This window comes from Aphelocoma coerulescens, chromosome 1, assembly GCF_041296385.1.
Source record: "Aphelocoma coerulescens isolate FSJ_1873_10779 chromosome 1, UR_Acoe_1.0, whole genome shotgun sequence".
Taxonomy (NCBI): Eukaryota; Metazoa; Chordata; class Aves; order Passeriformes; family Corvidae; genus Aphelocoma; species Aphelocoma coerulescens.
The window spans coordinates 95,451,823-95,474,944 of NC_091013.1; the positions used below are offsets into that span (position 1 = coordinate 95,451,823).

The 23,122-nt window shown below is 40.4% G+C and overlaps 1 long non-coding RNA gene across 3 annotated transcripts in view; it reads right to left on the bottom strand.

Annotated features, from left to right (window-relative positions):
- Window positions 1-5,562: 5,562 nt before the first annotated feature.
- Window positions 5,563-23,122, bottom strand: part of LOC138112439 (uncharacterized) — a 130,552-nt gene continuing 112,992 nt past the window's right edge. For 2 of the 3 annotated variants that reach the window (XR_011151743.1, XR_011151740.1), the window contains 2 exons: window positions 8,305-8,401; window positions 5,563-7,178 (listed from right to left, as the gene is read on the bottom strand). This is a non-coding gene — a long non-coding RNA (uncharacterized lncRNA). Of the gene's footprint in view, window positions 7,183-8,304; window positions 8,402-23,122 lie in introns of all 3 variants that reach the window. The other variant, XR_011151741.1, reaches the window with a different exon arrangement.

Below are 23,122 nucleotides of genomic sequence, written 5' to 3' on the forward strand. Positions count from 1 at the left end.
CAATTGGACTGATGGGAAAATACATTTACTTTCTCACATTTTTATGAAAAGCTTTTTTAAAAAGCTGACATTGTTAGTCAACTAAATATTGCTTTTTGTTAGGAAAGCTGTTGGGAAAATTTCCAGTGCTGGTAAGAGCCATGTTTTCATGGATTAGTAAGAAAAAGACATCAAAGTATTGGCTGGATTGTTTCATTTTTATTGCAGTTTTGGGGAATAGTTAAAACCACGGTGCTAGACTCAGTGCAATGCCCAATATCCCTGGAAACCGATGATGCAGAAATGGGAGCAGTGAATGGAAGGACATCAAGCTAACAGTTCCCATGTCCAGAAACTAGAGCCACTTCAGTTCTAAGCCCAGCAAGGATTAGTGATCTCTTTCCTGACCGGGAACAGCATTCAGGAGGCCAGGATAAATGGCAGGGGCCATGAGGACGCAGTATCTTCATATCTATGCTCACTGTATCAGCAGCTTCCCTGAGTGTCTGCCTAAGAGAGATCTAAAGTTTATGGGGTGGCACCAGAACTGGAAGACCAACTGTGGGAAGTTCAAACTCTCACTTCAGACTCTGGGGTCTCACTGAGCCTTTCTTAAAATAGGAGTTAAAAGGAAAATTATTTGACTCTCCTCTACATGTCTTCCAGTGTGAATTCATCTTTCTGGAGCACAAATTACTTGATTTCTTCACTAATGCCTTGTACAACAGTGTACAAGGAGAGATGCTGTGTTGATTGGAAATGCCTTCCTAGCTCCACCCACACATCACTTACTGAATGTGACAGTGACAACTGACAATTATGTTCAGGCTGCTGTTAGGTATCTAATCCAATGTGTTCCTCTAGGCTTCCTCTACTGTCAGTGGTGGGAGTGTTGAACTGGGCTCAGTTTATCCTTTCCTCAGAAAGATATCTGAGATAACTGGCCAGGACTGCCCTTAGAAAGGCTCCTTGCCTCTCTCAAATGACCTCAGAGAGGATGCTGGCAAGCATTTCAGGTTATGCATCTGCCTTTCAGATGCTGACAACAGGTGTTAAGACTCTTAGTCACAGGATCTATTCTCCCTGGGGAATGAAATAACTGCCGTGAGTTTCCAGGACAGGAATTCACAGCCCCAGCTGAATTCTTTATTCAGGGAATAGGGAAAATTTAAGCACACAGGGAAACAAGTAAGAAAAAAGGTGTGCTGAGAAAGAGCTACCTGAAACAGATGAACAGAAATGATCAAATGAGCAGAGCAGCTACAGCCCTGCCATTAACACAGTTATGTGAGAACAGCAGAAATCTCATGGTTTTTGATTGGTCCCCTTTGGCAACTGGCATTACTGCTATTGCTTTCTTTAGAGAAAAAAAAATGGACAAGGGTGAGAACAGTGCTTTGTTTCCTATCACAGTGCAAGGAGTGAAACACAGGATCAGAAAGGAGAAGCCTCACAAGTCCAGGGGGTTTGGGCCCATTTCTGTCCTCTCCCAAGGTAATAATTTCAGCTCCAAAGACCTAGCTGTGATGTGGAAACTATAGTGCTTAGGAAAGCCATACAAGACTGGTAAGGCCAGGAAGTTAATAAATAGGGAGGACCTACTTTTTATTTCAATTCTTTTCCTTACTTGTTTTTGTCTTGCTCCTGAGTATAGGCACCCAGATTCCTGCTGGGTTTTTTACAGACTAGAGGGCACAGATTTTTCTGGATTTCAGTCCTCAGTTCCTTACTCAGCAAAGTTTTGAGGGATGCTCTCAATCTTCCCCAGATTGCTGGAACTGCAACTCCATTCCTAAAGATCTAAAGAGGCTGCCAGAAACAAACAAATTGCAGGCTCTGGGGAATAGGGTGGAAAATCGAAATTGTTCCACAACTCTTTAAAAATCAGACCCCTGTTTATTTTGATGCCTAAACACAGATTTAAATATTTAACTTCTGGCTGTGCACTTGAAAGCTCTGGTTTTAAAAACCCTTTAAAATGCCCTCTTTGGTGGTTTAGGGTCACTGAATCTCATTTGACCTTCCCATAATGTGCAATTTCCCCTTTGACAGCATACAAACAGCACAGTACTAGGATAGCCAATCCAGACAATACTGGCAGCCCAGGAGGCAGCAGGAGAAGGCCAGTGGTGAGGTGGAGGCAGTGGTGGGGCTCACTGTCCTCACTTGTCCCAGCACTCTGCAGGCACTTAGTCCCAGCACAGGCCTCTGGGCAGCTCCATGGCAGCAGAAACAACCGTGGAGGATGAAAGCACAATCTGCCTCTTCTGTGATTTGGGGGAGGAATAATCTGGTTTGGATTAAAACATCCCTGATACATTCACTTATGAAACACCTTTGTAAAGGCAATGCGACCCCCTGAGGCACGGCAATCCTTACCAGCAGCTGCAAGCCTCCAGCTGGGCACTCTGTAATGAACCTCCTTAATCATCTTGAGGCTTTTATTGGGCAGCTCGATCCTTGCCTGTGTGCACCAGCCAAGTGAGGAGAAGGAAGCTCCGATTGGGAGGCTGGCCAGGATGGGAGCATGGCAAGACCCTCCACTGCCATGTAGGCACTGACAACTGTGCAAAGAGTGATACAGGCTATCACCTCAAAGTAGCAAGTGAAAGAATCGGTCTCAATGAACAAGAGTTCACTGGCTGGAACAGAATCAGGCCACTTGGAAGTAGATAAAGAAACAGCCCATACTTCACTTTCGTTACTTGGTGTTCACTCACCTTGCAGAAATTCATGATGGCAGAAAAAAGGGGAGAGAGTTGGACACAAGATATTCGTCTTGCTTTTGCCCTGAACACAGAGCATGTTAGTGCTCTCCAGATCGTGTTTTGGCAAGAACAGCTTTTAACATTTTAAAGGAATGTCTTATTTTACCTCAGTGAAACTTGTTGAGCTGGCAGTCTTTATGACTGAAGCCCTTTATTGAACACAGAGCACTTGCTGAGATGACACAGCCAGAAGTGACACTGTTCCCTCCCATTTTATACTGCACAAAATGAAGAGGCTGCTGTGCTAATGATAGACTGTATCCAATTACAAATAAAAATACTATGTTCCCACCACTAAAGCTACTCCTGGAACTCCTCAGGGTTCCTTTATTTTTATGACCTGTCTGTAAGCAGTCACTTTAACCCTCTGATATTTATAAACATCTGATATACACTACAATAAAAGATAGCCCTCTTTTACAATTCTGGATGATTGCCCATGGGCCTGCAGTCCCTCCCTCACTAGACATCATATTATTCTCCTTCAAGTATAATATTCACTATGTAAAGCTTACTATTCAGAGCATATTTAGATATCCTTGACTGGAAATCACCCATACACTCCCTATCCACTCCTGCTGGAGCTTCCTGGTGAGGTGGCTACATTACACTGAGTGAGGGTTGAGAAAAGGTTTGCAGGCTTTGAGAAGAGCTGGGTTGGTGCAAGAGCTCAGGAATGTCAGAGGCAGCCAGGCTGTTACCATACACCAGCCCAGACAGTGCCCTCCTGACCCGATATACCTTTTGGCTCTATGTATATTTCTTCTTGTATCACTTCCTGCAAATTGAAGTTGATCTGCCGAGCCAAAATTTTCCTAGAAGATCCAGCTCCTGAAATTCTCACTTGTTACATGGGATGTGCAGCACCTTCAAGGTCAAAACATGAGTTTGGACAAAATATCTCAGGCAAAGTCTGAATTAAGGAATTTACGAGTTTTGATTACAGCATGGTATCCTTCTAAATGGCTATCACTTCACTCACCAGTTCTGCAAATCTGAACTTGTTCCTAAAATGGTCCCATCCTTGGGCTTCAGATAGAAATATCCTGTACATCTGAGTGATCATACCTGGAGTACTGGACCTGGCCTAGCTATAATCTTTACCAGCTTCTTGGAGTGCTTCTGGCAAAATCAACTGGATGTTCATCTTCCAGAGTCGGATCACCATAGCATTGTATATCCTGTGGGATTCACTACTAAAGCCACAACTCTCTTCCATTGTCCATATTCCTTCCACCCTGAAGATTTTCTGGAAGGAGAAGAGGTGGCTCCAACACGCAGCCTCAGCTTGGAACAAGCATGGGCTGGGCATGGTGGATCAGCATTTGTTTTGAATAAAATGAGGGGGGCAGTGTGTTTTTCAGAACAGTCAAAAGGAATTTTAGCCTTTTACTTGAACCAGAGTAGAACTTTTCAATATGAGGACCAGATACCTTGTGGGGCATCTAGGAAAAACTATCCCTCTCTAGATGACAAGAGATGTTTAAGCCACGGGCTAGAGCTTTAGTGAACAATGAACCAACTTGCAGGACCATTAGCATTGCCAAACTCCCAAATACTTTCTTCTGGAGCTCAGTTCATGTAGCAGGTCATTCAGCTGTATTTTAATGAAGTTCTGCCTAGACTTCCTGGCCGAGTGAAATAACATTGCTTAAGCTCTCACAGCACTGGGTAGAAGGAAAAAACTCCAGGCTGGACTATGTTATCATCTGTAATACTATAACACACATTTTTCTTCTTTGGCAGTTTCAACAGCATTTGAAATCTTGCTATAAAGTCCAAGGAAATCAGAATATGAGACCTTTGTCGAGAATTTTCTTCTGACTTACATGTTTCTCAAAAAAAAGTGCTGACTTGAAGCTTAGGGAATTGAGAAAATTGAAAATTACGCAGTGTAAAGATACTGAAAATTGCTCTTTTGCTTTGGAGGCTTGGGCAGGTTCAGGGAAATGTCAGTGTAATAATGCAGTAAATTTGTTGAAGAAGTTGGACCATAACTGTTGATCTGTACTTCATCAGTGTTTTAAGAGCACCAATTTTCACTGATCTAACTTCAGAACTGGAAATTAGGTAGCTTTTTTTTTGTAAACAATTTTGTCTCACAAGGACCAGGCATCATCTTCTGCACCTTTGTTGTTATTTTGTTCCAGTGAGTTAAGTTTGGACATTGAGCAATCAGATCACCAGTGCTCATGAGCTGTAATTTTCAGTTTTCTAAGGAAGATACACAAAATGGAAATTGGCAAGCATGTGATTCCATTTCAGGGTGTCTGGTGAAAATATTTTGGATCAGTAATGTATCTGAGACAAGACTGGAGAATTGGCCAGACGTCCTGTATGTAATATGCCAAAAAAGCCAGAGCAGCATCCACTGACAATTCAAATACTTTTTAAAGTTCAGAAAAGTTTAATTAGAAGAGTATTCACTCTTTATGAAGTATGACTTATGGAACAGGGTTGTTTAGGAAGGCTGAAATTATCCATTAATTGACAGCTTTATCCTGAGGATTTTTTCCCCCCTTCAACATAAATATTTGTCTTGAGCATTTTTTTAAAATTACAGTAGACTAGAAGTTTGCCAAATATTTAGTGGTTTTGTGAAGTTGTTTGGTATTCATGTCTACTGCAGTTCTACAGAAAACAGTTCTAAGAGCCATTTCTTTCACCACACGGCTGGCAATCTAGAGAGGGGTGAAAGATAACAAACTTTAAAAAGATGTGCTAAAGAAAAATGTGATTTTAGGTAAAAAAAAAAAAAAAAGAAGACATTTTTGCAGAGGCTGGATTCATGTCTTGCCAATATTTATTACAGCGTTCATCATTAGGATAGTGATTTTTCACATGTTCAGTCTATTCTAAAAGACAATGCTGCCATGTTTTCGGCTCTTGGGCTTCCCGCCTTCCTGAGAGGAGATTGGAGGCTGATGAAAGCTCTCTCCTTCCCCACCCATGTTTACATCCTCACCGGCCCACAGCACAACCCAGACAGCAGAACACCAGAGCTCCAGATCTTTTTGGTTCTCTTCCAGACACATCACACACAGACCAAAGGTCAGGCCACATCTGGACTTTGAGGAGCACGGGCAAGGGAAGAGAGTGTGAAAGAAGCCCGTCCTGCATTTTGCCCTGTGGTCTAGTCAGGTGTCCAGTCACTTCCTAGCACAGTCTCCAACCCAGAGCTGCACTGACCCATCTACTCTTTTAAACAAACAGGTGACTTGATCCACCTTATTCGGCCCCCTAACTCACTGCTTTTGCTTCCACACCTGCACACTGTAAAGCTCTGAGAAACACAGCTTCCTGCTGTTCTGTGATGGCTCTTGGCTACCTTTTTACTTCATTTGTTTAAGAGCCAGAAAGGAGCATGACAACAGGCTCAGCTGGTAGGCTTTGGTATATAATTTATGCCACTTGAGTGTAAAAGTTAAAATTGGAAGCATTGAGGATAGAACAGGATTTATTTTAAATTGTAGCTGGGCACTCAAATTAGCTATTTTGTAATCCCAGTTCAGTTTCAGGAATGCCTGCCTGGGAAATCCTGAAGATCATCTGAGGACAGCTTTCAGTAACCACATATTATGTGGAACTTTGCCAGGACGACATGGAGAAAAGACCCCAGAGACAGTGATTTCTCAGGAAGAAGTGTCAGTCCACAGGAAGCTATACAATTCAAAGCTATACAGTCAGTGGAGTTTTGAATTCTCTGAGAAAAAACCTTTCTCTTGAAGAAAAGTTTCTGTTATGCTACTGCAAGTCTCACTCTTTATGAAGTGTTTTAGAGACACATGATCACAAATGAGCAAACTTGTTTCTTGCTACCTGCATTTCAAAAATCAGGTGCCAAGTTTTTCTGTCCATGTGCTATAAACTCTATCATATGGAAAACAGAAGACTTTTGTGGCATTAAGTGAGAGGAAGTTTTGAGGAATTAAGTGAGAACAGGCTATGTTTATACTTATCAAGTAGTGATGATATGTAAAAGCAGCTTTTCTATTTACAGGCTTGGCCTTTTGTTCTCACAGACTTCAGAAGGAATATGAAGAGAGGCCAGACTGCAGGACAGACAGCAGCACTTCCTCCACTGTCTCTACTGTGAAGAGGCTTCTAACCAAAGAATCACTACTAACTAAGGAATCAGTAGTTCACTTTCAGATCTTAAACATTTATCCTTAATTACTATTTACTTGCACATTTAGGAACACTGGAATGGCCACAGATAAGAACCCTTTCATTCACAATCTTTGACATTAGGCATTCATACTAGCTGGCAAAAAATAATAAAAAGGAAACCACCACTGCCTTCCCTCTGTGCCAGACAGCTGCTTGCTCTTTCCTTCTGTGGCTGACTTCAGTTTTTGATTCACCGTCATTCAGTTCTGCTCTCTCCTCTTGCCTCATTTCAAGAGCTGACATGATACATGGACTTCCATCCTGGCTTGCAAAATATAAAGGGTCACTCAAGACCATCTGAACATCATGTCCAGTTCCCATTCTCTACTAAAGAACTACCTCATCTTCTGATACAAACAGAATAATAATTTAAACAATATAACTTCACACTTTTTAGGTAGTTAGGCTATATATTTATTTCTTGCACCAGCATAAGATTACTGGGCTTTATGTCCAGCTAAATCCCTACCACACTGTTGTTTCAACCATATGTGTCTGCTTTTCTGAAAATCCATTTCTGCTTTGTTCCACAGTAAAGTATAGAACTACTGGTGGATTAACTGCATCTTAGCTAGGCTACAACCAAAGGGGTTTTGGTAAAAACTTAACAGGCTAATGACATAATGTGTTTTGTCATTAGCTGACTAATTGACAGCACTCTAAATATGTTTTTTGCTAGTCTATTCCAGGCCTTAAAAGTTGGTGCATCTCTTTATACCTGGTGCATAATTCACACTTTGTGACAGACGATTCTTGAAGACACACAGCCAAATTTAGGCTCAGAAATCCTAACACCCTCTTGAGCTTCACTTCCATCCACAAGCAAAAGAAATACTTGCTGTCTGTCAGATGCCCTTATTTGAGAGAACTTATATCAGTATTTATGTTGGTGTGATTCCACATCCTTTACAAGGAATAGGATCAGATACGCAGCAAGTTTCCCTGCTGGAGATTTTCCAGTATCTGGAGCAGTGCATCATAAGTACTATAAATGTCAGCAGTGATACTAATTGTGTTACATATACAGGGTAAAAAGAGTAGAAAGGGCAAAATTCAGTAATTTTAGGCCTCCATACCCCAATCATCACCCTTCTGCTAACATAGGCTATTACATTAAGGTATGCAGGGGTAATAAAAAGAATACTTGGCACCATCATGAACACATGTAAGGCCAAGACAGTAATGTAATATGGATACAATCAGATTATCATAAGATATATTTAATTCAGGGCTTGATGACAGGCTTATTTATAAGAGTTTTGACCTAAGGAACAATGAAACATCATTTTGAATTCCCGAGGACTTTCAAGACTTCAGAATGCAAGGCTCTTTGATATAGCTCAAGATTCCTCATTTTTTGAGACCAGTAGGTCAGGTCTCTTCCTACCTGGTGCTGAGTATTTTCTTCTCTTGCTGAAGATAGTGGAAATTCAGGATATTCTTCAAGTCCGAAGGGCTTTCAGCACCTCTAAAGGGCCGTACCTCTGTTAACACAAACACAGTCTTAGATTATATTTTAGAAAACACTTATTCTGGGACATATTTGATCAGAAAGCTTCTATATGCCTAAAGTCAGAACAAGATGCAACAGGATTCTTTTAATTACCTATGAATTTCAATCCTTTATATCCATTAAAATCTTACTAATTTCCCTAACCTTTCCACAGAGTTTGATACAAATCAGAGTGAAATGAATTTCTTTTCTCCCCACAAACCCTATTTCAGGATTCAATGTAAGGTTGTATGTTTATCCCTCCTTGAATTCAAGAAGAGAAGAGGATCAGCACAAATTAGAACATTTTGTCTACTGTTGAACTTATTACAGAACCTGCCACTTCCATATTATAAATGAGGTTTAAGCAACAACCTTCTTCTCTCAGCGCTCTTTAAAACATCTGCAGATTTCTTTATTTCCTAGAAAAGACACTGAAGTTTACAAGGGAGTCCTTGTGCCTGGATGTGCAGCCGTGCCAATAAAACTCCAATCCTTTCAGTTCTGAAAATGTTTCATGTACTACTGAGACTACAGTAATGACTGCCCAAAGAGAGATGTACATTAGATTTTTCATTCTTTCTAAGCATAGGCAAATTTTTCCATTTATGTGTACTTTCTCCCTTACGTATTTTAAGACAATTTCCTTCCCCCTTCTTGTAACATTGGTGATGTAAATCAGTTTCCTAGCCCATGTGGAACAGAGAGGGCATAACTGTTACTGTGAATTCTTTCAACATTATTTCATCTTTTCAGAAAACCAAAATGACAAGAAATACAGTTGGATTATTTTTGACAACTGACTAATATGCTGACACACAAAAGGGAGATATGAGTATCTTCAGTCATCATCATTACTAGCATTGAGCAACTGGTTAAATTTCAGACCTGAATTGTCAGGTTTTTTGTTCACAGTTCTAAGTTACATACACATGATAAGGGGAGTTAGAACACAAGTTAGCTAGCTGATTCGAGATCTAACAGAACCAGGTTTTGGCAGCTGTGTTCTGCTCTTAAAATCTCAGCTGTTATATTTTGCATTTGCTATGATGAAATTAAAAAGCTAATCACAAAATTTTTACTCTATAAGAAAGAGAAACATTCTGTTCTTTCCAAGTTTTTCCTCAAATAAAACATTAATTACTGCCTTTAAAAAATGATTTTTCCACACTTCTAAGACAATGTCAGACATTAAATATGCATACTACAGGTACCTCACTGGTATAGGTGCTCACACCTAAAAATAACCCCATATAACATCAACCTAAATCTAGAGTGATTGATAAACCCTTCTACTGCTCAAATACACAGAAAACATACCATTATTCAGTAAGGTTGCAATTGCAATGGCTTTCTGAAAACTGTATCACAATTCTGTTTTGGACTAGGTATTATTCCTGTACTGCATTATTTACTATTGAAACTCAAGTTTCATCTCTCATCCAGTCTGAATGCTTCCTCACCCCAGATTCTGTATTTTCAGAAGCCTACTATAACCTGATGTGACACATCTGCCAATGAAACTATTTCTGAACAAGTATCTTAAGAGCTGCTTAATTACTGAAGTTTTCATTATCAGCACAATGTTCACTCTGCTAGGAATGGGAGTTTATCTTAGATAAGTCTACAAGAGTTTTCTCTTCTTTGTTTGCAAATTTGGCTGTTTGGGGCAGTGTCAGGCTCTGGGTAACGGACACAAACACAGCAAATGGAGTTATTACTGCTCTCTGAATCCATGGTTATATACAGCTACCAGTATGTTTTTTTCAAGTTACAAATTTAAGAAAACATTTACCAGAAAGGGGAAAAATAACAACAAAATCACACTTCAGACAGCTGTAATTATAACTTCCAATAAATTTGTAACAGGATTCCTCCAAACACACAGGGAGGGAGGGAGGGAGGGAGGGGCAGGCTGCACCTTCATCTAGATTAGCCATGCTTGGTCCCTCTATGTACTTTTGTAGCAAAGGAGCTGCAGGTGGATGCTGACTCCCAATCAGGAGGTGTGAACTGAAGGGGAGCTCACCTGTTGAGACAGGGTCAGTTCTGGCTGAGCTTTTCTCAAGTATTCCATACTGCTTTTGGAAACAATCTTTTTTAAGGCAGAGATGGGGGATTTTAACATGTGTATCTCCCCCAGTGTCACAAGGCATTGCTGGATCTATGTAGGTTAGAGGTTATCAGGCAAGCCTTGGCAAGGACATTGTATAAGGTCTCCATGCACTTCACATTTCATGCTAGCTCTCCCATGCAACTGGCAGCTCTGTGTTTAGTTACTCCAGCACTGAGGAAAACCAACTGCAGCCTGGCAGTACTGCCAGGCTCACTGTTTCTGTGCATTGCAAGGAGTTCCCTCTCCCATCCACTCTCTCAGGGAATGGGAGTAGTTCTCTGATTTCTGCCATTTTAATCTTGCACACCAAGAGGTGATGGCTGTGCTGCCCTCCTCTACACCCTGCAATAAGAGGCCTGAGGTTTCAAGTGCCTGAGCCAGGAGATTCTGAGTGTGCTGCTGCACCTGCCTTCTGCATAGTTTTGAAGAGGAAGTCCTTACAGTTTTCACTTTCGGCCATAGGACAGAAGAATTTGACTAAGAGAAAGGATGAAAAGCTCAAGGGTTTCATGTTAGTATTAAGGGGGTTTTGGCTGAATGTTTCAAGCTTCTGTGCTTAAATTTCCAGAAATAAGGGAAGTTACTGTGTGTGTTCAGGTACGCTTGTTTCAGTATAAATGTAGAGATGAAGTTTGCTGAATTTAAAGTTTAAATGTTTTCGCCCTTCTGAGGACAAGACAAGGAACACTAAGCTGTCTGTTTCAGCTGATTAAAATAAAAATCAGCCTGCACCACCGTTCCAAAATCTTCACAGTAGTAAAATAGCTTCCATCCAAAACTTAATGAAATTAGAAGGCAAGTGTCCATGTGGACACCAGGGAAATAACAGCTGTTTGGCAAGAGCTTTCTTGGCTGTTACTCCTCTAGATCGTCCCTTAGTTTGCATTAGTTTTCTTTTACCCTCCTTAATCAATCACTAACAAACTAATTATATGAGATTACCATCTCATATCAATTCTTAGATCATTACAAAAAATCATACTTGAGATGTGTTCCTTCTGTTTCAGGAATTAAAACTGGGCTTGAAAATTTGGTATATAACTGACATCATCAAGGAATAAGCCTGGTCCTGCACTGATGGGAACAATCCTGATCCTGATCTCTTGGGAAAGGAATGTATGAGACAGAAGTGCCCTTTTATCTCCTGACTGTATTTTCCTTAGACAGAGTAGAAAAATACTGAAAGACAGAGGTTAAGCAAAAATAGAAAACAAATTTGATAAGAAAAAACAATACATGAATGGGAGTGATGAAAAGTGACTACAGACTAAAAAGAACGGATGAAGCCAATAACTTGAAAAGGATTAGATGTTATGGAAAACAAATTAGTGAAATATCAAGAGGAAAAATAAGTAAAAAATGAGATGCCCCTGAGAACTGCAGGCTGGGAGAAGGAAAGCTACAAACAGGGAACTAGTCAGGAGTAAGTAAGAAAGATCAGAAAATGCAGCATGTATTTGAATTGGCACCAACAAGAGCAAATGAATTCAAATATGGCAAAAAATATTTAATGCCCTGTAAAATACCAGCTTTATGCATATAACAGTCTGACTGGTATGAAAATGTTTTTCTAGCTTCAGGCTTCACTTGACATTAAAAATTCTTGGAAAGGTAGGCTAGCACTCTGCTTTTTCTACTCCAGGCCTTTTCTGAACATGTTAGGAAATATATGTTGCTTTTTCTGAGCAATCTCATGTGGGTGCCTCACTCTGACCACTCCTGCTCAGAACGTTTCTTGCACACCAACATAGACCACAAAAAAGGTATGTAATCCTAGATGAGAGGTCTGACTGAAGACAGAATGTACCAGCCTGGTAATTGCTCCAGTAAATTACAGCTTTTGTGAACTGATGATGATGATGATGATGATGATGATGATGATGATGATTTTTCCATATGTACCACAATCAAAATAAGGAATACTCTCCTAGTTGGAACTCTTAGCTATTTCTATGCCATCAAAAGTATTTTAAGACCACTTCATGATTCAATTTCCTGTTAAGTATGCAATGTTTAGCACATATATTTTATCCTTAAAAAACCCTAAGTGTTAGAGTGACCCCATTGAAAGCATGCTTCACATTTAGGAGATAAGAAACCATGTGGAGAGACCACTGTGCAATTGCAGTTAGTGAGAGGACTTAGTTCAAGGGTTAAAGGCAAATATCAAAGTTCAGTTCAGCCTTGAGCAAAGTATATTGATTTGGGATTTTTATATATCTCCCAATTCTCTTAGTTGGAAACAGTCCTCTTGAAAAATGTCTTTAGCACTTCCTGTGCTAGAAGTCAGGAGTTTGGGTGGTTGTTTCTTGTTTATTTGGGTTGGGGTATTTTTTGGCTGTTACAAGGTTTTGAACACAATGCCTGCACTCGGACAGGCATTTGCTTGCTACAGTGGTACTGCCAGACTCCAGGGTGTGGCACGATGTCTGGTTACATGAGCTCCTTAGCGAACAGAACATAAAACACACAGGCAAGGGGACCTTGCCAAAACTTCACGGAAGCATATAATATTTTATGTTTTTCTGATGGGTAAGCCATTATCCAGCCTTGCCCTGAGTTATATAAGAGTAAGTGTTCTCAGGGCAGGCCTAAGAGATGAGGGCACTAACCTGCAGATTTGCTCTTGCTCACTGTACTCATGGTGAATCACTGTAAGAAATAGCTCAGGGTTGGGTTTGGGAATTTTTTTTGAACCCCCTTCCCCGTGTCTCACAGAACTGATATTCATGTGGTTAGCCATGATTTTGTAAAGATAGGCTTTCACTTGTAGCACTGGATGTTGTCATTAATTTACAGGACGAGAATTTGCTAATAAGATGCCACCTAAAATGACCCAAGCACAAAAACTCTTACTGTGTTCTTACCACACACACCAGGGGCTGCAAAGCAAGGATCCTTTCTCACCTTGGACACTACAGCAAAAACCATGGAACAGGGTTTGCAGAGGTTACCAGAACCTGATGGACAGTTTTTACTACATTCTAGGCATTGACCTTCTTCCAACGGGCCCAGCACTTAAGCTAGACGCTGAAGTCAGATGGTGTTAATACTCTTGAAATACAATTTGAAATAGTGCACACTCCCAGAAAATTAGCCCCCTGGTTTCTAACCTCTTCCTTCCCCTTAGCATTACCATGCTACTCATCCTAAGAGTACAGCACCCAAAAACATGATTATTTTGATAATCTGAGCCACAATGTATTCAATTTCCCATCTATAAATGCTTCAGATAAAATAAATTTTTTGTTGTTGTTTTGTGGACATCCCACAGTTCAGGCAATTCTGTCTCAGAATGGATATGCAAGCAGGAGAAGCAGCAGCTCCCTGACAGCCTTACCAATGTATACTGCTGACCAACAAAATGTAAAACAAGTTTCTGATTGTTTGCCAGGGTCACATCTGGGTGCAGAGAAGCAGCAGGATCACAGAAAGAGATTTTCCTTGCTTGTATTACCTGGATGGATTATGACATGTGTTTTACATTGGATAGGCAAATTGATTCACATAACATAAAAGCTTAAATGTAGTCTATTCCTTAAGCCTTGCTTTCCTAAGGTTTGTACAGATTCAGAGAGGTATATCTTACTTTCCTTTTCAAGCCTTCCTGCTTGCTGCCTGGGCTTCTAATAATATTTTCCTAGGGGGCTGTGTAGAGGAGAGTTTCACTATTTTTAGCTATTTCTGCTTCTCTCTAAGTATCATGGGATATACTTATGAGCAAGAAGCCACAAGTTCTGTAACCTTACAGGTTAAGAGAAGCAGCAATGAGAAAAGTGTTTAAATATTAAGAAGAGATTAAACCCAATTAGGGAAGATTTATACTTATGAAACACCATTTTGTTACTTGCTCAGCTTTATTTTAGAAGCATGTAAAGAGATAATTAATGCACTTGAAGTTGTGAGCACTGTTTCTATCTGTCTGCCGTTTACTGGCTCCAAACCTATTGAATTTGTTAGGCATACTACCAGAGGGCTTAATGTGGCCTCAGTAGCCTCAGACCAATTCACTGCCACAAAACATTCCCATGGCAAAAGTCATTAACAAATCAGGAACTTTGACAATTCCTCTGGCAACCTCAGCAGTGGAATCAGCAAATATCAGTTTCTTTCTATGCAAACCAAGCTTTGGGCACATGGAGTGCTTTCTAATGCCAGCTTGCCTGGGCAAACATAAACTGCTGCTGTAATATCAGCCACACAAGAAACAAGATGATCTCCTGTGGTTATTTCTTTGTGAATAATGTGTCAAGAAGAGGAAGCCTGCACCAATGTAGTAAGGAGGGCTCCATATGCACCCAGGTATCCTTGCATAGACCCACAACAGGGTTTACAAAACTGCTCCTTATGCTCATTCTTGAGTTTCGTTTCCTTTTTGGAACTTCACAGATTTTTATTAAGTTGCTCAATAAAATTTAATGGGATTGGAGTTTCATGCTGTGCTGAAGAGTTTACAGTGTATAAAATACTGGCACTAAGAGAAAAAAAAAAATTTAAAAATATTTAGACATTGTACCGATGCAGCCACTTTGAGTCAAGAATTTCAAAACCACATTCTGATCATTAATCACCGCTCCCAGATGCCATGTATAAAAAGTATTGCTGAACCAAATGAGGATGAGACATAGCAAAGATTCTAACTGGCTTGTCTGAGCTCATTCGGGATCTAATCCAAATATTCTGTTCAAGTACATGACTATGGCATTACAGTTGCTGTTGCCTTAACAGCAGGATCCAGAGGATTGACTACAGCTCTGGAAAAGAACCAAGGATCCATACTCCCAGCCAGCCTGCTCTGGTCACCATACCTGGCCTGGATCTCTGAATGAACAAGGGGAATAGGTATTGTAGGTCTATGCTGAAAAATAGCTTAGAAGTTGTCACTGCATGATTTCATGTTTTTTATGGATCTTTCATTTCTAAGCAGATTTGCCATTTGCACAGGCACACATTTCAGTGTTTCTTCTGTTTTTATACGTTTCATCTCTTGTTTTGATAGTAATTCCCCAAGCCAGGTACCTTGAACCTGTGTGCAGGTTCCTGTTTCCTGACAGAGGAAAAAAGAGTTGGCACATGCCTGTGAGGACACAGCTCAGCCTGGAGCCCTGCTAATGGTGCAGACTGAAACAAAGAGATTCTCTCTGGCTCTAAGCCTGAGCTAAGCCTGCATCTCCAGTAGCTGGGGACACCAACCTTTCTGTATCAAGTCTCATATAGCACCAGTGACAGGATGCAAAATCTGCAAGCTCTTTTGATCCCCATCCTCTAGAGAGCTGTACTGTAGAGGAACAGTGAGTCAGTTGCGATGGGATGCCTTTTATTCCAGGCAGGATGAAGGTAGAGGCAGATTTTTTGGTAGCATAGATGACATTGCACTTTCTGGGTGGTAGGTTGCTGAGGTTCCTGTACTCACCACGTGTTGCTCCCTATTGCTGACAGGGATGCAATAAAGCAGTAACTGACAGGTTGGATCCAGGAATATGGCTGCAGTGCTTCAGAGGCACGCAGACCTCCCGGCACAGACCCGCAACAAACCTTGTGGGGAGACCCTCCTTCCTGCTCACATTTCTGGAATTTGTTCACCATTCTGTATGCAAAGCTTTTTTGTGACATTCCTTGGTGGCCCTCAATCGAATGGCTTAATTTATTGTCAGACATAACAGGTCTGTGGTAAACCTGTTATGGTGCAAGAAGACAGATTTCCAAGGAGCACTGCAACAGCAGCTGAATGCCCTGCACACGGAGCAAGATGAGCCCACAGGCCACACACTGCTGTAGGTTCTTATGTGGGAAAGCTCTCCTGGACAAGCATATGTTCTTCACTTTGTATGCTCTGTATTTTGATCTCCATCCTACACAAATTCTCGAGTCAAGAATTTATGTACATTAATTACTCAAATTTTTATAGATCATTTCACTTCTTGAGAAAAAAAAAAAATCAACCAAGACAGTCTGAAGTGGGGATTATTCTTTTTGTAATCTTCCCTTTCTCAGTGACATCTGCTGGAATGAGGAGAACAGCTAATCTTAGGAGGTCAAGGTTTTATGCTAATCTGTCATATAAGGGGTACAGAATGCAAATGTTATTCCACAGGACTCATTCAGAAGCTGTTAATTTCAATAATGTCACTGTCTAAGATCTGGTCAAAACTTAGAGATAGCCCACAGTGAAAACCCATGGGAAACTCACACCAGAAGAATGGCTGTTGGTACAGTAATGCTCCTTTCAAAACAGAAGCAGGAGCCAATAGGTTGACAGGATCTGTTCTTGACTTAAGACAAGTTTATTATTTTAAACTGCTTTTGAGAATTCCCCTGCATTTTAGTTGGTAAAAATAGCAAGATCTGCAAAGACACAACATAAGAATTACATAAATAACCCCTTTTAGAATCATTGGTCTTATTGTTCCTTCACAAGTCTAAAATCCAAAGAGAAATTTGCTTAGGGCCATGTTATCATTCACACTAATACCCAAAGCATTAACAGAGTAACTATGTTTATGTGTTCAGAAGTAATTTATCCTTCATCTGAGAAAGCAACTCTCAACTGTGAGAGTTTCAGGAAAAGGTGGTTAAGAAGTTACTGCCAAAGACTCACATGTAACAAATGCCCCTCTGTGTTAAAAGTGTATTAGGTAACAGCAAGACCTTTCTGGTTTGGAAACTGTAATTTTCATCTAACTCTCAGTTCCTAAGAGATTATTACAGATGATCTTTGGCCCACTCGGTGGGACTCATGGTATGTGCTTGTGCCATCAGAAAGAAGCCTCTATAATAAGTGCTGTACCTTGAAGTTCACAAGCAATCTGGGCTCTTTTCGAAGTGCAAGGAAAGCACTGCTGCAGTTTTCACAATTCCTCACACTGAACCCCACAAATATCACTGCATCAAGAAGGATCCTGTAAGAGAGAGGTTCACAAAAATCTCATTTGTACTGTGTGTTAGCAATTGCTGTATATGTGAGTTAGGTGATGAGGTACCTGCTGCTATTTTCCAATCAGATAATGTCCTCCTGGCTCCTGCACTGGAACAAACAGGTCCTTCTCAAGCCTCATCAAGGCTTTTATGCAGCAGAAGGATTAGGAGTCAAGGACAGAAAAGGAAGTTACAATTTGAAAGAAATGCTCAGTAGAAATCGTATCTGATGTGCCTCCTTCTCGTTGTGAGTCCAATTGCATAACCAGTTGTGATTGCAAGTGGCACACAGTTGTGCAAGACGAGAGAATGGCATTATGGACACAGGTGGGCAAATTAAAGACTAAGATGGATCGCTGTGCAGGTTACACGTGCAAGAACAAGGGATGTTGCTCTTGCCTTTTATCAGGAGGAATGAGTGCACCTCTGACTTCGCCTCACTGATAGCAGATAATGGGTGTTATTCTCTGTAGATTGTTTTGGTGTCTAAAAAGACATCCATACAGAGCTCCAAGGAGACTTTTTCTTTGATAATTCTTCATCTTATTATATATTGCATAGCTTTGTGGCTGATGTAATGGAAGAATCACAGAATAGGCAAATGCCGACAGCTCCATCATGCTGTAAGAAACAAAAAGTCCTGGTCTACGGGTGGAGTCAAGTATTGTGGCCCATGACCAGTCAGAAGCCAAGAACAAGGGAATCAGAGATAGGAAGGGTATAGCATAAGGCAAACCCCTTATGCTGTGTCCTCCCTAGTGAGGACAAAGGGAGTTATCACACTGAAGTGCTTATGAGGAAGGAAGGCCTGGCTCAAGGTCATGCTACTTGAGCAGGACCTGTAACAGAGAGGTAAGAAAGAACAAAAAGTGGAGAAGAGAGAAACTGGCAAGGTTTAGGATTCATTGCTTTACCCTACTGAGTGTCTTCTCCATTTGCAACTACAAAACTCTGCCAACTACACATGAGGGTCAGAAGTAGTTGGGATATGGCTGCTTGCAGCCAGCTGGAGAACCACATATCAGTGCAATATTCTGCCTCTGAAAGCATCCTGGTAGATCTTTAGTCTACCCTGTCACACCATCTTTCTCCTTCAGGCAAACAGACAAGTTACTTGATTCCTAAGAACTATGAGGCCGTTGAGAATCCAGCCTCAATATGAAGAAGGCTTAAAGTGAGTTTAATTTTCATCAGTTCTCTGCCAGAAGAGAATATAGTTCCCCTACATAAACTAGGGGACCACAGTGGCTCTTAACTGCTTCTGCAGTATTGGTTCTTGAAATCTTCTCAGGAGAGCAAGGCAGGTCCACGATCACTACTGGCAGGACTAAGGGCAAAACAGACTAAACAACCCAGTGCCCAGGAAGGTGGTGGATGAAAGGCTTTTGCTCCAACATCATACATCAAAGGCAAAAGGCAAGCCTCTGAATGTATAACCTGAAAGAAGCATGAGTTTCAGATCTCTGTTATAAACAGTAAACGTATTCACAATACAGAGGAAAGTTACAATTGCACGATTTTAAACATTACATAAAAAACTTCAGATAAATGTACTTCTTATTCAGAAAGTGGAACATAAGTAGCAAACAACAGAAGGCAACCAATATTTGCATCCAGACTTCAAATATGAGGTGTCAAATTAATACCTCATGAACTTTCTTACCTCTTTACCACATGTTCTCTCAAAACAGTAATACATTCCCAACTGAATGTCAATGTTACTTTATCAAAGAACTTGAACCAAGTAAAAAATAAGTATTCTTTATGCCAAAATCAATAAAAATGGTACCTTTCAGTAACAAACAGGAGCTTTGAACTTTGTAAAGATGTGTTGTATCAGTTGTTACCTGAGAGGATTATACTATGATGTGGAGTTACCTTTATCACAGCCTGAGGGAAGCAAATATAGGTCTCGTAGCTTCATGGAAGCTGCCAGTTTTGCCAATATACTACAAATGTGATGCACTGAAGTCCTGCCAGAGCTACAGCCTTTTGTAGCAACAATTCAAGTTAAAAGGACCTGGAAGCAAACCTGCCTTTTGTCATTGTATCTCCAACACCTTTAAAGCCAGGCAGAGAAAAAGTGAGTTCATTCCCAGGCTAATGAGCTGGATGATTAGCTGCTTCGATTGCTGAAATCCCAAAACAGCTCAGACTCAAAAGCAACAAATTATGTAGACGGGATCCTGGCTTGGAATCTGATTTTCCTCCTGGAATTACATGATATTGAAAGAAAAATATACAGAAAGAAATTGATAGGCAATTTTTTTCACAACTGCCCAGAATACCAGTGGTTGATTAGACATTACTCAATAAGCCTGTGATTTAAAGGAAATCACAAACACCTCTACAATTAATCAAGTGGGAGAGGCCACTTAGGCAAAAGCAGAGAAGGTTCAGTGCCCTTCTGCTATGCAAGAAAACAAAAGAAACCATCAAGATTTGGACATGGATTCAACTGTAGGTGTGTACTGTACGCAGCAAGGAGGAAAACAGAAAGGAGGAGGCAAATAGCATGGCAAAGCACCAGCTTTTTTATTGTAGCTTGCCGGAAAGACAGGCATGGAGCTACAGGCTCCATGTAACTGCTTTTGTTCAAATATGGTCAGATGAACATGGTTTGTGTACATCCTTTATGCATAAGCAGGACTGCTTCACTCTACCATCATCAGGGTGTTTTCTCCAAATGGAAATAACAAGTGGGAACTTTTTATTGCCTAATTGTTGGCATTTAAAAAGGGATATCAACTTTCCCTACAAAAGGAAACCATTCTGTTAATTCTCATTCTCCCTACAAGAAACTAATTGTAAGATGATATGATTAGCTATTTGGCTATATGCCTATATTTCAAAAGGAGTACTAATTCAGACGACTAACAGGCTGATATATTACAGTCTGTATTGAGCACAGAAAAATAACAAACCTAGTCAAGAACCTTCAGATTATAATCAGAGCAAGGCTGTTGAGCTCCAACCCCAAAGCAGTTTGCAAGGAATAGCGATATCCACAACAGCCAACAAAAGCTGTTAGCAAGCACAGCAAATGTCGCCTAATTATCAATGTCCCAGGAGGAAACAAAGTGAGAACATAATAACAAACCAAAATCAGCTGATAGACCTGACCAGAATATGAGGGAAAGGAATTACACCACACCTCACAGTAAGGATAAAGTGCCACATGCGCCACACAAAGCAAGCTTTTGCAACTGAGTATGGAAACAGGGAAAAAAACATACTCAGTAACCAGTCAGATGGATCTTTGACCTGAAAATTACTGAGGCACAATAAAGGACCCTTAGTTTCACTTTTGCTATCCCTTTCTGGATCAGGAACTGGGAATTGCTAACCAAAAGAAAGACTGCCCCTTTGGATAACCATTTGGTGGCTCAGAATGTAGTATAATAATTCATAGAACAGCCTTTTTAGATGTTTGCAAAGTTCATTATAGACCATTAAGAAACAGGGAATGCTTTAACTGCTACAGTAGCAGCTCTACTATAAAAAGGACCAACCACTCATCCCTAAGATAGTGCTAAAGGATAATAATACAGGAAAGGTGGTTTTGGCCAATTTTTGTGAAAGCTATTGATAATACCGAAGTGAAATGATGGAAAAGGCTTTTCCTGCCATTTCCTTTTTTCATGGTGCCTTGAGATATTGAGTCTTCTTAGTTTTCTATACTGTTTCCACATTCCCCAGACAGAACAGACAGGTAGGCCTTCTCACCAGCATCAATGAATTCCCCTCTACCATAACATTTTAAATGGGTGTCATTTCTTTTGGATGCTGACCCTTCCTCATTTTTTCAGTTAACAGAAAGCATATCCTGTTATGACTATGTTCTCCTTATTTTATGCATTTGAACTTTCCCTAAACCTTCCTTTCTAGGGAAATTTTTAAAAGTGTGTGTGGCAGGTTCCTTAATTCATTTTTAGCTGTATCACAATATTGTATTTGGCTGCCTGATTAAGACTAACATTTACATGACATTTAGGGCACACTATTTTCTGGACTGTCTGTCATGAGTTGATGGACAGCATAAAAGCCTGGATGTGAAGTCTTGTAAATTCATCTGGAAGAAGGGAGTGGGGACTGCTTGGATTGGAGGGGGGAAGAATCTGGGGCTTGGATAGCTCTATTCTCCTGTGTGCAAATGTGGGGGAAAAAACATCTGAATGTAACTCATGTTACTATCCTACACCCAGATCCTTTATCACTTTAGATAAACACATCTTTCTTGAAAAATCTGGAGTATCTTTTAACATTTATAGACTAAAACAATATATTTAAGAGCTGTGGCTGGGAATTTCAAATTGAGATTAAGGTATCCAAATCTCACCAAAATGGGTATTTGGCAGCCATTTATTTCCCTTTGCAAATTCCTGTTTTCATTCACTCACTAACAGTACCTGCACACTATGAAAACCAATTAAAAATTTTTCCCCATAAACAAATAATTTCAGTCCCATATTCTTCATGTTGTTTTAACAACTTATTGTATTTGATAGATGCTAATATTAAGACAAGAGATCAGAATTTATTTAAACACTAGACTCTATGTGGAGTGTTGTTCATTTGCAATCTGATTTTCCCATGAGAACTTGAGACCTGCTTCTGAAATGACCTACAGAAAGCTCTACCCCTTGTCAAAGAACACCGTCTGGTACTCATTTTAGCAAGTTGCAAAGAGAAAAAGAGGGACAGAAGAAAAAGGGAGGCAGAAAGGAAGGGAGGCTTGCATTTTATCTTGATCCTTGTAACAGACATATAGCATTCTGTGCCAAATAGAAAATTTGATTTAAAAGCAAAAAAAGCCCTATGACTTTGAACCCTGTGATGAGTTAAGTTCTTAGCCCATCAGCTAGCTAGTTAACAGGCAAGGGAATTGATGAGGAGATAAGCATGAACACTCCTTACCTCTTTGCCTTTTCTCATTCACTCAAGCAGAGTGAGAGCAGAGAAAGGGCAAGTTACACCAGGCAGCTTTAAAGGATGTGTCTGTGCCTTACTTAGTATTTTGAGACTAAACCAACTATGCTCTATGCCAGATGGACAAGACAGAAGTAGCAACCAGTGTGGCTCTAATAGTTTGTCTTCTCCTCCACTTGCAAAACCTCTCCATTGTGCTTTTCATCCAGGTATACTCTCTTGCAGATGGCCAGCTGTCCCTAACCAGTGTGCTCAGAAACTTTTCCTGCTTGCCTCACCAGACAGTTTTTTTGACACACCCTCAGCCTATTTCGTCCCTTTGAGGAGCATGGGGAAGACCATGTAGATGTACAGAATAAGATTCCTGCTGAAATCCCAACAAATCACATTATCTTCCACCTCTGCTGCATTGTGTTCATTCAAATCTTCCATTTGAAAATGCCTGTTACAGATCAAGCTTGCATGTAAAAGCAGGACAGCCCAAGGCAGCACACACCCTTCTACATATCTGTTCAAAGTTTGATTAATTCTATGCATGTGTGTATAGTTACAAACTAAAAAACAAACAAACAAAAACCAACAACCAACTTTAGAAACTAGTCATAGACTCAAACACTCAAAAATTGGGAAATGTCAAAGGTAAGGTTAAGTTTGTCTAATTCTGCATGTGCATGATGACAGCATACTTAGTTGTGTGATCCTATCTTTTTTCCTTGGGATCGTTACAGATTTTTTGCTGTATCTCCTCAAACT